The sequence below is a fragment of the Balaenoptera musculus genome, chromosome 13, assembly GCF_009873245.2.
Source record: "Balaenoptera musculus isolate JJ_BM4_2016_0621 chromosome 13, mBalMus1.pri.v3, whole genome shotgun sequence".
Taxonomy (NCBI): Eukaryota; Metazoa; Chordata; class Mammalia; order Artiodactyla; family Balaenopteridae; genus Balaenoptera; species Balaenoptera musculus.
Genome location: NC_045797.1, coordinates 71,485,066 through 71,500,852, shown reverse-complemented (window position 1 = coordinate 71,500,852; position 15,787 = coordinate 71,485,066).

The following is a 15,787-nucleotide window of genomic DNA, read 5'->3' as shown; positions in this document are numbered from 1 at the left end:
AAAAAAAACAAAAAACAAAAAAAACTGGGGGGAGTTCTAAAAGGGAAGGTATTAAAGGACACACTACAAACCTCCTCCTGAGACCCTTTGCATGCTGAATGTTGTGGGCCTTGCCCATTCCTAGGGAGGTTCAGACCAGAGGCCACGGTCTAAGCAATGGCCAGAGGGAGAGCCAGCAGAGGTAACCATAATCCTAACCCTAGCATGATGGACAGCAAGAAAGGGGACAGACTGGCCAGCACACGCCACTGGGGTGTGATCACCAGCAGTGAATCTTGGGGAATCTGCAAATGGTCCTGGGAGCCACAGAGATACACCAGAGAAGGGACATGAGCTCTGGGTCCCAGATACTTGGGTTTAAGCTTAAATCCTTCCTCTGTCACTTACGTGTGTGATATTGGGGCAAGCCACTCAAACACTCTGAGCCTTACTTCCCTTATCTGAAGGTAGTAATATCCTTTCTCATTACCTGGTTGGTTTGGTGGTGAAGAAAGTGGGTTGCATGTTGCTAAATAGGATTTCATGGTATTGCTTAGCTCAATACTGGGACCTAAAATGAAGGAGGTAGTCGATAAAATATTAATGGAATGAATAAGTGGTACTACCACTAGACTATCCAGTTGAGGCTGTGCTTGATCCCTGGTTGACATGTTTTCCAGGACATGATTTCTTTAGACCCCTCCATATCCCCAAGAGAGCAGAAGCTATCTGTCTCCTAATCTGGGAATTGTCTGTCTCCTGTGAGGAAAGATTATATAGAAAAACTACAAGTTTAAATATTTAAAGTTTCAAAAAGCTCTATCCAGTACTCTACGGATGTGCACAACCTTCTTAAAAATGGCTCTCCCAGCAAATATGCCACTGGTGAAGATTGACATCTTTAAAAAAAAATTTTTTTATTGAAGTATAGATGATGTACAATATTATATAAGATATAGGTGTACAATATAGTGCTTCACAATTTTAAAAGGTTATACTCCATTTATAGTTATTATAAAATATTGGCTATATTCCCTGTGTTGTACAATAATCCTCGTAGCTTATTTTATACCATAGTTTGTACCTCTTAATCCCCTACCCCTATCTTGCCTTTCTCCCCTTCCCTCTCCCCACTGGTAACCACTAGTTTGTTCTCTATATCTGTGAGTCTGCTTCTTTTTTGTTATATTCACTAGTTTATTGTATTTTTTAGAGTCCACATATAAGTGATATCATACAGTATTTGTCTTTCTCTGTCTGACTTACCTCACTTAGTATGATAATCTCTAGGTCCATCCATGTTGCTACAAATGGCAAAATTTCATTCTTTTTTATGGCTGAGTAGTATTCCATTATATGTATATCTACATCTATCTATCTATCTATCTATCTATATCTCACATTTTCTTTACCCATTCATCTCTTGATGAACATTTACATTGCTTCCATATCTTTGCAATTGTAAATAGTGCTGCTATGAACATTGGGGTGCATGTATCTTTTCAAATTAGTGTTTTTGGGTTTTTTGGATATATACCCTTGAGTGGAATTGCTGGGTCATATGGTAGTTCTATTTTTAGTTTTTTGAGGAACCTCCATACTGTTTTCCATAGTGACTACACCAATTTACATTCCTACCAACAGTGCAGGAGGGTTTCCTTTTCTCCACATCCTCGTCACCATTTGTTATTTGTGTTCTTTTTGACGATAGCCATTCTGCCAGGTGTGAGGTGATATCTCACTGTGGTTTTGATTTGCATCTCCCTGATGATTAGATGTTGAGCAGAAGATTGACATCTTAATGATGATGAAACAGCCAGAGGCTTTCGAGTCTTACTTCAGTAACAGAGCTCATTTTGGAGAAATACCATTCAGCATTCTTTTGACCAAATTTTACTGAATGTTTCTCCTCTGCAAGGCTTTGTTTTAGGTCCACCCTACAGAAAGTATTACGGATAAGGCACAGAAGCCCTATCTAAAACCTACAATCTTATGGAAGGAAACGACTGCACAGATGACTAGTAAAAAGACAGGTTGTGGTAAGAAAAGCTGAAGACAGAGTTGTGAGACCATCTTGTTTATTTTTGTAATTCTCACAGGGCCTTTTGTTCTGCCGCACAAAAATAATGATAATAAGAATAATAACAATGGTGATGATGATGATGATAATGTAATTGCAAGCATCCTGAGTGCTTACTACATACCAGACACGACACTAACAGCCTCATGCATCCATATATTGCTTTGTTTAATTTTTACAACTCTGTTAGGTAACTTCTCTTATTAATCCAGACTACAAATGAAGGAATTAGGGCAAAGATTTTCTCTGGGAGTTGCTGAAGACATTCATTTGCTTGTTCATCTGAATTTCAGCACCATATAAAACTTTGGGAAACAAAAATGGAATAAAAATTTCATTTCTAGACGCTACTAGAAAGTAGAGTTTGAAGGGGAAAGAAGAAGAAGACTGATATTAATTGAATATCGACTATGTGCCAAGCACCTTCAAATGCATGATTTCATTTAATGTTCATTTTACAGGTGAAGCAATGGAAGATTAGAGAGGTTACATAAGTTGAGCCCAAATATGCCTGACTCCACAGTCCACATTCTTTCCATTCTGTCAGTAGAGTTCTGGCTCTGCTACTTATACCTATAAATGTCACTTATGCGGTTTTTTTTTTTTTTTAATAGATTTATTTATTTATTTATTTTTGGCTGCGTTGGCTCTTCGTTGCTGCGCGCGGGCTTTTCTCTAGTTGCGGTGAGCGGGGGCTACTCTTTGTTGCAGTGCGCCGCATTGTGGTGGCTTCTCTTTGTTGCTGAGCACGGGGTCTAGGTGCGTGGGCTTCAGTAGTTGTGGCTCACGGGCTCTAGAGCACAGGCTCAGTAGTTGTGGCGCACGGGCTTAGTTGCTCCGTGGCATGTGGGATCTTCCCGGACCAGGGCTCAAACTCGTGTCCCCTGCACTGGGAGGCGGATTCTTAACCACTGTGCCACCAGGGAAGCCCTCACTTACGTTTTCTAAACCTTGGTGTTCTCAATAGTAAAATGGGAATAAAATGGCTACCTGCCTAGTCCTTAGGACATTTTTTATTTTATTTTATTTTATTTTATTTTATTTATTTTTTATTTTTTAAATTTATTTGTTTATTTGGCTGCATCGGGTCTTTGCTGCGTCATGCAGGCTTAGTTGCTCTGCGTCATGTGGGATCCTAAGTTCCCTGACCAGGGCTCAAACCCGCGCCCCCCGAATTGGAAGGCGGACTCTCAACCACTGGACCAGCAGGGAAGGCTCCAGGACATTTTTTATTTTTAAATTTTTATTATTTTGGGGTTTTTTTGGTCACTCCATGCGGCTTACAGAATCTTAGTTCCCCAACCAGGGATCGAACCCATGCCTCCGGAAGTGGAAGCACGGAGTCTTAACCACTGGACTGCCAGGGAAGTCCCACCCTTAGGATGTTTTGAGAAATCATGTGAAATAATTGGGGTGGTCTACAAAAATGAAGCAGGCATGGATCCAATAGCAAATAATCCAAATTCAAATCAAGGAGACATAAACATGTCTATGATACAAAATGTTAGGAGTCAATATATCTGTTTGATAAAAATGCTGGGAGCACTGAAAAGAGAGTTATTTCTGTTGCTTGGGTGAGCCATGGAAGAGTCCATCTAGAAGATGACATTGAGCTAAACCTTTAGAATGAGGAAGATTTCATTAAGTTTAGAAAAAAAAACTGGTTTTGGGGGGAGTGGAGGGTGGGCATTTTAAGGAGAAGAAATGACAGAAAAGGCATGGAGGCATGAAAAAGTGTGAGTGTCCCGGACACAGAGTACCAGGTGCCTGGGATTGGCAGATGATGAGCCTGGGAATAATTGGACCAGACTGAGAAGGCCTTGAATGCCATGCTAAGGCCTTTGGACTTAATTCTGTAGACAACTGGGGGCCACCGAGGGTAACTACCCAAAGAATCCACAGTGACAAAGAGTCTGAACAGGGCCTTTTGCCATCCTGTTCTTGTGATGATCACAAAGTCCCATGTTCAGAACATCACTGTCTGTTGCCATGGAAATAGTAATGGGCCTCACTATGGGAATAAATTATCCTCATCATTATACCTTTCTTCCAAGGAACTCAAAGTGTTTGTTGTATGTGTTTTCTTTTCTTTCTTTCTTTCTTTTTTTTAATAGAAGCACCAGATGGTGGTTAAGGGAAAGAAGAAAGCCTAAAGACTGTTGAATTAAAGGAGATTTCAAAGGAATGGAAGGAAAAACACAAGTTGAATTTTGAAAGGTTTAATCAAAACAGATGGCAGAATATCTCAGCCTGAGGGATGGGGAAAATTTTCTCAGAACCGATCTGAAGTGGAAGCTTCCTCACCCTTGCTTCCTGGGTCCCTGTCTGATGCCTCTCTGCAGGCTGACGGTTCAAGCTGGCTAATGAGGAAAGAGAGGGGTGTGTGTGTGTGTGTGTGTGTGATAATATATATGCCAGAGACAAGAATTAACATTGTTGAAATGCCTTTTTAAGTTACTGTAAGTACTGATTTGTTATTCATGTGATCTTTATTTTCAGACAAAATTTTTTTTAAAAATAACAAACAGAAAATTTTACTCTCTTCACGAAAGTGTGTCTGCTGTTTTTACTCTGGGGGTAGAAAAAGGAAACTATTACTTTGTGTATTTAATTTGTGCACACTTTCCTGTATCACCCTATTTTAATTATCTGTTTAATTCAGTCTTTGGACAGAATAGTCCTATGAGGTAGACATTGCTCTTCTTTGTTACAGAGGAAGATGAGGCCCACAGAGACTGCACATATTACCCAGGTTACTTCTAAGTGGCAGAGCCCTGCTCTGAGCTCTGGTTAGCGTGGGTTCTTTCCAAAATTCCAAAAGAGTTCTGGCCTTGCCGCTCTAAAACCAAGAGAACCTGGGCAAGTTTCTCATCCTCTCTGGGCCTCAGTTTCCTCTATATAATAGGAAAATCAATGCCTACATCAGCATTCTTGCTTTAGAGGCATGGGCGTGGAGTGGAATGTGAATCTGAAGAATGATAAACACTATGTACATTTTCTGATATTCTGATAATCATTTGAGACCTCTGAGTCCCTGTCTTGCCACGCTGCCTGGGGTTCTTTTGAATGGACCAATCATGTTCTGAAGGTTGAAATAGTTATTTTTTTAAAATGTACGGTACAAAAAGCAGGGAAAAGTTAGGGTATTGGAATACCCATAGTGGTTCTTTTTATACCACGTGTATTTCATGAGTGTTTACTATGTGCCAGGCACTGTTGGTGGGGATACTAAAATGAACAAACAGGCAGGATTTGGCTATCCTAGAGTGCCTAGAAAAAGAGCAGTCATGGGACGATTTCTACCTGGAAGTTGCATGTGAAATGAGGTTCCAGCCATTCTCCTTCACAAAAGACTATTTGCTAAATTTGTATGTTGTACCTTCTTCAAGCAGGTGAGGGAAGTTGTATTACTCTGAACCTGCCCTAACAGTGATGTATCTGTCCCCACTCCCCAGTCACCCTTACTACATACAGTAATCTCAGTTTCCTGAATATTTCTGAGGCTTTTTAAAAAATATATTTATTTATTTATTTGCCTGCGCCGGGTCTTAATTGTGGCGCACAGGATCTGTTTAGCTGTGGCATGTGGGATCTTTAGTTGCAGCATGTGGGATTTTTTTTTTTTTTTTTTTTTTAAGTTGCAGCATGTGGGATCTAGTTCCCCAACCAGGGATGGAACCCGGTCCCGCCACACTGGGAGCGCAGAGTCCCAGCCTCTGGACCACCAGGGAAGTCCCTTCTGAGGTTTTGATATATAAACCACGCATTAGAGGGATCAGGGCAGAAATGCTTGTGTTTGAATCCTTTATCATTCTGCCTTTTACGGACTGAACTACTGGTTGATAACCCAACTGTCTGGTTGCATATTGTGGTTTTCCTGTGAGTGGGACGGGAAAGTGAGGAGGGCGAGGCAGCTGCAGTGTAACAAGGAAGGAGAAGCAGTTCACGGACCCCAGCCCAGGAGTGTGCCTGCTCCTCATCTTCAGGATGATCTTGAGTCCCTCCAACCTGCCACAGCACAAAAGGGGAAATAGTTTTCCATAAAAAGCTATACCTTTCGGTTTGGACATTTCTAACACACATTCTCTCTTGAAGTACTTTGTTTTCTCTGCTCGCCCACTCTGATCCACCTGATGCAGCTCTGTGCACAACCAGATTTTACTGAGGCTTAAGTAAATTTGGAAGGGATTCTTATTCAAGGTCTTTGGACTTCTGGCTGGTGGGAAGATAAAAGAACCTTTCCTGAGTAGCAGGGCTCAGGCAGAGTCAGAGAACATATCCCAAACAGATTGTAAATACCAGGAGGTCTAGAGAAAATTTGGAAAGACCATAACCAAAGAGGGCTTGGAAAATCTGGAAAGGCAGCAGTGAGAAGCAACAGCTGGAAACAGAGAAGAGGAATCGCTCAGGGGGATTCGGGAGACAGAGACCAGAGGGGTTTTGTGCATTTTCATGACCATGCCAGATTCATTTTAAGGCAAAGATAGAAGAACCTAAGGAGATGACCATGACCTTGGAAAGGATTTTGGATTTTATTCCAAAATAAAGTCATTGGGTTGGATGTTAAGACCGAGGGAGAAAGAGGAATCAAGGAATCAACTGATGATGCCATTTATGGAGATGAAGAATTTTAGATAAGGACCAGGGTCCTTGACCCTGGAAGCAAATCTACAGAATTTCATTTGCTTTTGTTAAGTTTGAGTTGTGTTTGGATGCAGGAGTCTGAAACTCAAAGGAGAGGTCTGGGTTGGAGAAATGAATTTGGGAGTTGTCAACACAGATACTTAATGCCACAGGAATGGATGTAACCATCTAGAGAGAGGGTGTAAAACTATTATTATCTGCATTTTAAAAGAAGAGAAAACTGAAGCTGGGGGAGGTTAAGTAACTTGTCAAATATACCCATTCTGCCCCCAGTGAGTGGTGGAACCACCATCCAAACCAAGTCCTATAATGGGTATAAAAAATAGTTATTGTTATTTTTGTTGTTGTTGTTGTAGCTATTATTTCTTGCTGAGGTTAAGGGCTTGGCCCCATTACCTTTATGTAAAACCAGCTTAGCACCCTAAACAGCCCCATAAAAATCCTCTGTGATGATACGCCACTGCCCTGGGAAACCCCCAGGCTCTGCCTCCCACCTGTTGTTTTAAACTGCTTGCCTCGTGCTGGGATCTCAGTTGCTGTGCTTTTGCCCAGCACCTGGTTATTTCTGCCTCGTTGCCCAGATCCTTTGGCCTGACACTTCAGTGGGACTCTCTGTTTGGCATCCCAGCTTTGCCCAGGGATGCTATCTTTCCCTTGGCTCCATGAGTTAAAGCCTGTGGGCCAGTCTTGCCTCAGCTTTGAGCCTAGTCCTGGATCCCAGTTCCCTAAAGCAAATATGGTTCCCTAGGTACTTGCTTTTGCAGGAAGAGAGCTCAGACAATATCCTGGCTTTGTCCTTTAATATATATTCTTTCCATGAAAAGCATCCTGGATTTATTCTCCTTACTTTTTCTTATTCTATCTTACTTTTCCAGCCTTGGGCTAATCAAGTAAGAATTCTTTATTCCACTGTCTTGGATCTTCTGAGTCTGCCTTCCTGCTTTTCTCTTCATTCCTCCATCATAGATTTTTATACTTTCTTTTTTTTAAAACCTGCTTTTACCTCTTTCTTCTTGCTTCCAGATGTCCTGGTTTTCCTGAAGACCTTTCATCATTTCACTCCTGTGAAATTTCACTCCTCTTTCCCACATTATTCCTAGCTTCAAAATTAAAAAAAAGTTTAAACCTCACTGTTATTTTTTGACATTGGCTAATTCTAGCTCTTGCTCAGAGGTGTCTTCTCGCAATTCACAAATATTGTTTGGGCAAGGACCAGGTATTTAATCATACTTTCCCATCTTTGCTAAATTCAGGGTGACCTACAGGTGGAAAATACCTAATGGCTGTTTATGTTCAGTATTCATTCAGGTTGTCCAGTAGCCATGCTGACCAGCTAGTTAATATTTTAAAGATCACTCTGGCTAAAATACTACCACTTCTAGAACAGAGGCACACTGAGAGTGACAACTGTTAACTTTAATCAGCCTGAGAACTCATTGATCCTAAATGTCAGTTTATAAGGCTCTTGGTGGCCCACCGACCTCTACACTCTTTGCAGAAACAGTGTGATGAAATAAACTCAGCAAACATTCCAAACAGAAGGTTTATAGGTCTTCCTTGCTGGGGATTAATGTTGCTACAAATTCTCAGGAGACAAGATTTCCCTGTGCCTTTGTCCAGTGATTCTCAACAAGGGCACCCTTGACCCTTGGGGAAACACAAGAATCTCCAGGTGCAGGGGAGGGGTTTGTTTGAAAAAATACATTCAACATTAGAATATACTTTTATATTTGAAAAATAAATAAGCGCCCTTTTGTTTTCATTATGCAAACTGAAGAAAGTAAAGATGGACAAATGCAGGAAATAAAATAATCTCAACAGGGAGATCAGGGAGAGGAGAATGCTTTTCTAATTTTTTGTTGTTGCTGTGAACCACAACAAAATAAAAAATACATTTTGTCTTAATTCAGTATGTGTGTGTGTGTGTGTGTGTGTGTGTGTGCAATTAAAACAAACAAAAACATTTTACACAGTGCTTACTCTTTTCTTTTTTCCCAACTGCTGGTCATGACAAACTAAATTGATTTTATGATCCAAAGTTTGAAAAACATTTCCTTCAGGTGATGGTGTCAGAATCTCGGGAGGGGTAAGATTTTTAAGTTTATTACAAAAAGGCATTTTTAAAGAAGTTGCCTATGTCCTTGAGATTGCAGACTTACTTCTTTTTTCTTCTCTCCAAGGTCCCTGTTACTTTACTTTCTTTTGTTCCAGTGTGCATAGACAACAAGTGAGAATATAAAACCAGTTTGCTGCAGAGTGTAGAACTCCTAGATTACGTACTCTATGAAGTTGGTATATTGTAGGTACATAGTTTCATTGTTTAAACTTAAACTTATCTAACACCTATCAGGATCCTGATTAATAAATTGATTGTCAGTAAACGCATTAATTAATTAATTAACTTTATCTTGTGATTTTTTGGTTCTATCCGATAATTTTTACCCCTCATTCTAAATGAAGGTCCAGTTCTTAGCTCACCTGGCTCATAGGGGAACAAAGTCCCATTTTCCCTACATAGTTGAGGCCTCACCCTCTCATACAGGATGGGTCACATTCCAGTCTGCCTCTTGAAATCCCAAGCAGTGATACTCTCCTGACCACCTCCCCCCCTTCCCCCATCATCATCTCCTGCAGCTGGTCTCTCTTGCTGGCCTTCCGCTTAGTCTACTTTTTAAGTTAGCCCTTTTATAAGAGTGACTTTCTAATCTTTTCTCCTATTTCCTGATCCCACATCTCCTGTACACCTTCCATCCTTCCCTCCCCAGAAGGCAAGAGCCCAGCGCCGGTATATCACCTACCTTGTCCATCAGATAATTGTGTATATTTTCTTGAATCCAATCTGATATTGTGATTTTTTTTCTGGGTGTAAACCAATAATATAGAGATATGGAGGGCCGACTGTATACAAAGGCCCGGGCTCATTAACTCCTTAATTCATTCCCCTACGTTGGCTGTTATCTGCTTTCTCCACTTGGATATCATGCCAACATCTTAGCGTATTTAAAATTGAATTTATTGTATTCTGCCTCAAACTATATCCCTTTCCAACTTTTCTACTGACAACGATGAGAACGGTGATGGTGAACTGTGCTGCCTTCCACTTGTCCAGAACTACTGTGTTTTCTCGCATATCATCTTATTTGTGCCTCCCCAAAACACTATGAAGTTGACAGATGCACTTTACAAATGAGGGAACTGAGCCAAGACAGGGATCAGCACCTTGTTCAAAGTGGCAGACAGGTCTTCCAACTCTCAGTTCTGTGCCTAAGCACTCGGCACTACCTGGCACCTCCAGCTTATAACCGCGTGGTGGTTTCTGTTCCTTTTCCTCTATCACAGTCCCACATCTAACCCATCACAACATTCTCCTGATTGCTCTTCTGCAGTGTCTCACACTTGCCATTATCAAAGCAGTTAAACAACTACCTCCTGGAGGCCCCCATCTGCTCATTCTTCAGTCACCACAGAGGAATGCTTTTCCATGCTTCTTTTCTTCTCTAATTCATCCAGAAGACATTCATTTGGAATATGATGTTTGTTCTGCGTATGTTTTCCCTTTCATGTTTTCTTCCCTCTGTTCCATGTGCATTTTGAGGTCTAATTCTGGCTTTCCTCTCGGGATTGAAATGAGGGTCTCAGATACAACAGCTCTTAGGAGAGTAGCATCACACCCACACCCCATTTGAAGAGTAAATATCTGTGGATAACTGGAAAAATCGTATGTGTAATATGTATATGTGTAAATATGTTGATCTCATAATATCACTGCCTTGTGGCCTACTTCAGCTTCCTATTTCCTATTTTGGAAAATTCAAAATAGGCTGTATATCCAAGACTGTCTGTTAACTGTGAATTTTCTGACCTTGTCCTAGATACCAAAGTAATGCAGCACTTAAACCACCTGTCCCAAAATTCAAGGGTGCGTGTGGCCAGGGGCTCCCTTCAGGGGATAGATAATGGATCTATTAAATGGATCATACTTCTGTGATGCCAGAAACATCCCAAGGAAAATAAAAGGAACCAACTTTTATTATGTATCTTCTTGATACCACCACCAAGTCTGGTATTTTATCCACTTTATCTCTTTGCATGCCAACACCAACCCTGCAAAACAGGTAAAGAGGGGGTGGGAGGGAAGTTCTGTCTTGGCTGCCTAACCTGGACTCAGAATTCTGACAGGTCTAGGAAGGTCCAAAAGCTGATGGGAAGGGACCTATTTGCTTGAGGAATCAAGGAGGTCCTGAGAAATAACTCATTCTAAGGAGAGTGGGGAAAATTTGGATGAAAGTGGGAAGGATACCGTGAGTGTTGTAAGCTGCTGGTCACTAACATTACCTGCTGACTCTGCTCTGGGAATTCCTGCCTTAGTCCTAGTGAGATTGTACAAAAAGCAGAAACAAACAAAGCCATTCACTTGAAAGATATTAAGGCAAGATATTATGACCTGAGATACCCTTGCTGGACAGCTCATGTGGCAGAGTGCAGCCCACAGGGCTCTGGAGGATCTGTGGGAGCAGAAAGCACACCGTGACCTGGGAGCATGAAGGCACTGGGCACCTGCAGCCTCAGCCCAGGCCTTGACCACTGGGCATCAGACTTCATCCCAGGTGCCAGAGCCAGAAAACAGGGAAATGGCAGACTTCATGGGCTGCTTGGATGACAATAGTGTTTAAAGAATTCTTATGAGACAATCACTGTCTCCATGTTACCTGCCTCCTTCCCCGCTCCCAGAGCTATTTGAGAGGAAATCAAAGAAGCCTATTTCACAAATACTGCTTTGGCTGGCATATTTTTAGTCGCTGTCCATTCCCACACCTGGTCTGAGAAGCAGATCACAAGCATATTTTCATCTCCATTGTATGGTTGAGAAACTGAGGCTCAAGAAATTTAAGTAGCTTGCCTAAATTAATACAGTTAGAAAGTGGCAGAGCTTGGGTTAGAATTTGGGTCTTCTAGATTTCAAAGCCCATGCTCTTTCCTTTATTCTTTTATTATTTTATTCCACAAACGTTTTTGGAGTGCCTACAATATGTCAGGCACAGGAGGCAATGTGAAACATTCTGCCCAAATGAACCTCATACGCAGTGGCAGAGATTGCTAACTGTTCACCAAAATTCATGGTCTCTTCTTCTTCCTGGACTCATAGCTAGACTACATCTCCCAGCTTCCTTTGCAGTGAGATTTCCAGTCTGCTGAATGTGAGTGGAAATGATGAGTGACACTTCCAGGCCTGGCCCATAAAAACCTCTCTCACATGTTTCTCTCTGCTGAGTTGACTAGCGCCACCTTGGAAGCCACATGTGGAAAATGGCCGAGCTCCTTCCGCTGATGAGGAACATATGATTTGGCCTGTTACATGAACAAGACATCAATTTATATTGTGTTTGAGATATTATACATTTAGGAGTTTATTTTTTACAGCACTCTCTAGATCTTAATTCAAACATACTTCTACATGAGTGCTGTTTACAATGGTTTTCTTTTTACCAAAAGAATGAAGGTAAACATGCCTCCTTTTTAAACTAAACTACTTTCTAAAGACGACTTTGAAAAGTCTCGTGGTGTTGGATGGAAAACAATCATCTGCTGGCCAGAAGGGGCTCCTGTTGGCTGAAAGGGTGACGCCAGGGACTCACTCGAGAAAGCCTGCGTTGGTCCGGTGTTGCTCACAACTGAGGGGGCCATTCTTTCTAAATCTGGTTCTGTTTTACTCATCCCGCTGTGCAAAAAGACTTGATGCTACACTCTCCAGCCTGGCCTCTCTCAAATGTAATAAAGGCGATATCTTAACCTCCCTCTGCCACTCTTGTTTTACTTCTCAATTTATTCAGAACTCAGGTTGGGAAAAGGTTTGCTACTTATTGGTCTCCCTCAGAGATTTCTGGAGAAATCAGTAGTCAGTGATAATATCATGATGATTGTATAAATATATCTTCACAGTTGAACCCAATGGAATACTGCGGTTATGTTTTGTTTCTAGTACAATTTTTGCCCTGGAGTTAATAAAAACCATGTTTTTTGTTTAAAGTTTTCTTAGTTTTCTATGAACCTACACTATTTTTTTCCAACTACTACAATTTCTCTGTCAAAGATTTTTCAAACAGTATGCTAAAAGTGCTATCCATAAAAGTCAATAATTGGAAAGCATTAAAATTAAGAACTTATGTTTATCAGATGACATGATTAAGAGAGTAAAAAAAAAAAAAAAAGGGACTTCCCTGGTGGCTCAGTGATTAAGAATCCGCCTGCCAATGCAAGGGACACGGGTTTGAGCCCTGGTCCAGGAAGATCCCACATGCCACGGAGCTACGAAGCCTGTGAGCCACAACTACTGAGCCTGAGTGCCACAACTACTGCAGTCCGCGTGCCTAGAGCCCACGCTCCACAACAAGAGAAGCCACCGCAATGAGAAGCCCGCGTGCCGCAACGAAGACTGGCCCCACTAGCCGCAACTAGAGAAAGCCTGTGCACAGCAACGAAGACCCAACGCAGCCAAAAATAAATAAATAAATAAATAAATTTGTATTAAAAAAACCCAGAGAGTAAAAAAAAAGCACAGAATGGAAGATACTTGTAATCCATGTATCCAAAAGAGGAATTGTGTACAGAATATATAAAGAACCCCAATGGATCAATAAGAGAAAGACAACAGAATTTTTTAAAAGGGGCTAAAGATTTCAACAGGCACTTCACTAAAGAGGATTCCAAATGGCCTACAAACCCGTGAAAAGATCAACTTCATTAGTCATCAGGGATGTATAAATTAACACCAGACTGAGGCCCTACATATCTACTAGAATGGTTAAAACTAAGAAGGCAAACAATCCATGTGATGCCAAGGGTGTGGAGCAACTGGAATTTCTACACACGGCTGTTGGAAATGTCAATCTGTACAAGCACTGTGGATAACTGTTTGAACTACTTATTGAAGCTGAACTTATACACACTCTGTGAACTAGCAGTTCCCACTCCTTGATATATACCCAATAGAAATGAGTATAGTACTCACAAAAGACGTGTATAAGAACGTTCATAGCAGTCCTAGTTGTAACAGTTAAAAACTGAAAACAAAAGTCCATCAACAGTAGAATGGATAAACAGTGATGTATGTACTCATAAAATACTATACAGCAAGGAGAATGAACAAACCATTACTACTTGTAACATGATGGATAAATCTCATAAAATGTAACATTGCATGAAAGAAAACCACACAAAAAAGCACATAATATATGATTCAATTTATATAAAGCTCAAAACCAGGCAAAACTCACTGATGGAGATGATAGAAGTTAGTTTGGTGGTTACTTTTGTTGGGTGGAAGAAGGCTGGAGTGAGACTTTCTGGGGTGCTGGTTATATTCTATTTCACAGTCTGGGTTCTAGTTGTTTGTGAAAATTCTATGAGCTGAGCAATTATGATTTGTGCACTTTCCTGTCTGTATGTTATACTATACTGAAAAACTTTTAAATCTACCAGATCATGTAGACATACTGAAAAAATATTGAAAATTCTAGGAAACGAGAGACTTCTGGATAGATAAGCTTGACAGTATACAAACTTGTCATTATCAGTAGGATCTGGTCTCTGGAATGACAAATGTTAATTCAGATGTGTAGACTTCTCAGAGGTGAAAGGGCACTTAAGTAGCAAATTGTTCAATCACCTGTCCACACCCTTTTGAGGGTGAATATTGAAGTGGAAGTATCCAGAGTGGACATCAGTTATTTTTTTCTGCCGAGAATTACTTCCTTGGGGGCTGCTACTGTCCAATATGTTCAATATGTGGTTTTGATGTGTTGTCAGTTACAACAATCTGTCATCTACCCCCAACACAGAGGTTGATGTTTGAGCTTTGCTTGGCCAGTAACATTTTTTATCCCAGGAAGCTGAACTTCGAGTTGAGAAATACAGGCACAGAAGGGGATGAAGCTATGTTCATATGTTGTCATAGGAAGAGAGTTCACAGTTCCTGATTCCCAGATCCTTGAAGCTGCTTTGGTTCTGGCCTCCTGACGACAAATCCAACAGATCTTTTTATTCTCTGACCTGCCCTATATCCTCCCAATCAATTTTTGCCTCAGTAGCAAGAGTTTATTTTCATAAGTTTCAACCAAAGAATTGATACAGCATTGGAACCTGCGAGGTTTAGAAACTCAGTTCTATTAGTTCATTCAGGAATTATTATGCTGCAAAGAAGTGATACACATTGACCAAACTCATAGGAATTTGATATATAAACCATGATATTAACTTATTACTTTATTCTAGGAGATATTCTTGGTCTAAAGACAAACGCAGTCATTTTGCAGAGGGCATTCATTTCATATTTAGCATTTATTTACTAAGGACTGACTCTTAGGCACTATGGTGAGCAAAGAAAAATGAAACTGGGTGTTTTCAAAATGATTTTTATAAGCTTCAAATCATGTCTTGATGTGCTATGCTTTCTAACAGTGCTACTTAATAGATTTTTCCAAAATACCATTTTGTTGGCCCCTGGTCAGAAATCTTCAGTAACCCCTCATCAACTACATATTGCCTAGAATGCTTCCATCCTCTTAATGTCACCCTCCCTATTCCTAGACAAAGCCTCCATAAAGCTCTTGTGCTACACTCTGGGGCTTAGGGAGCTGCTCCAGGCACTGCTTCCCACGTCCCTTTCAGAGCCTGCTCTCCCTCAGCACCTCTAGTTCACTCTGGTTACCTCATAACTAGTTCTGCCTCTTTGATTCGTTTATCTTGATCCTAGCCATGCCCCAGTTTGCTGTTTTGATCTTCTTTCACTGTGCATTTTGCAATTCCATGCGCCAATCTTGCCTTCCCTCTTACCCTGCCTCAACTCCCAAAACCAGGAAGGATTTGTATCTGAGGTCTCCTGGTTCCAGAGGGAGTGAGGATATGGATCAAGTCCTGAGGCCTAAGATTGGCATTCAAATTTCTCCCAAATGCCGTGTATTTTCTTTACATGAGCATGCCACTCTAGCTAGAACGATTATTTACACTCTTGCTAACAGAAAATGAAGTATTTCCCAGTCTCTGCTTTTGCTTACACTGTTCTCTCTCCCAGGAAGGCCCCTACCT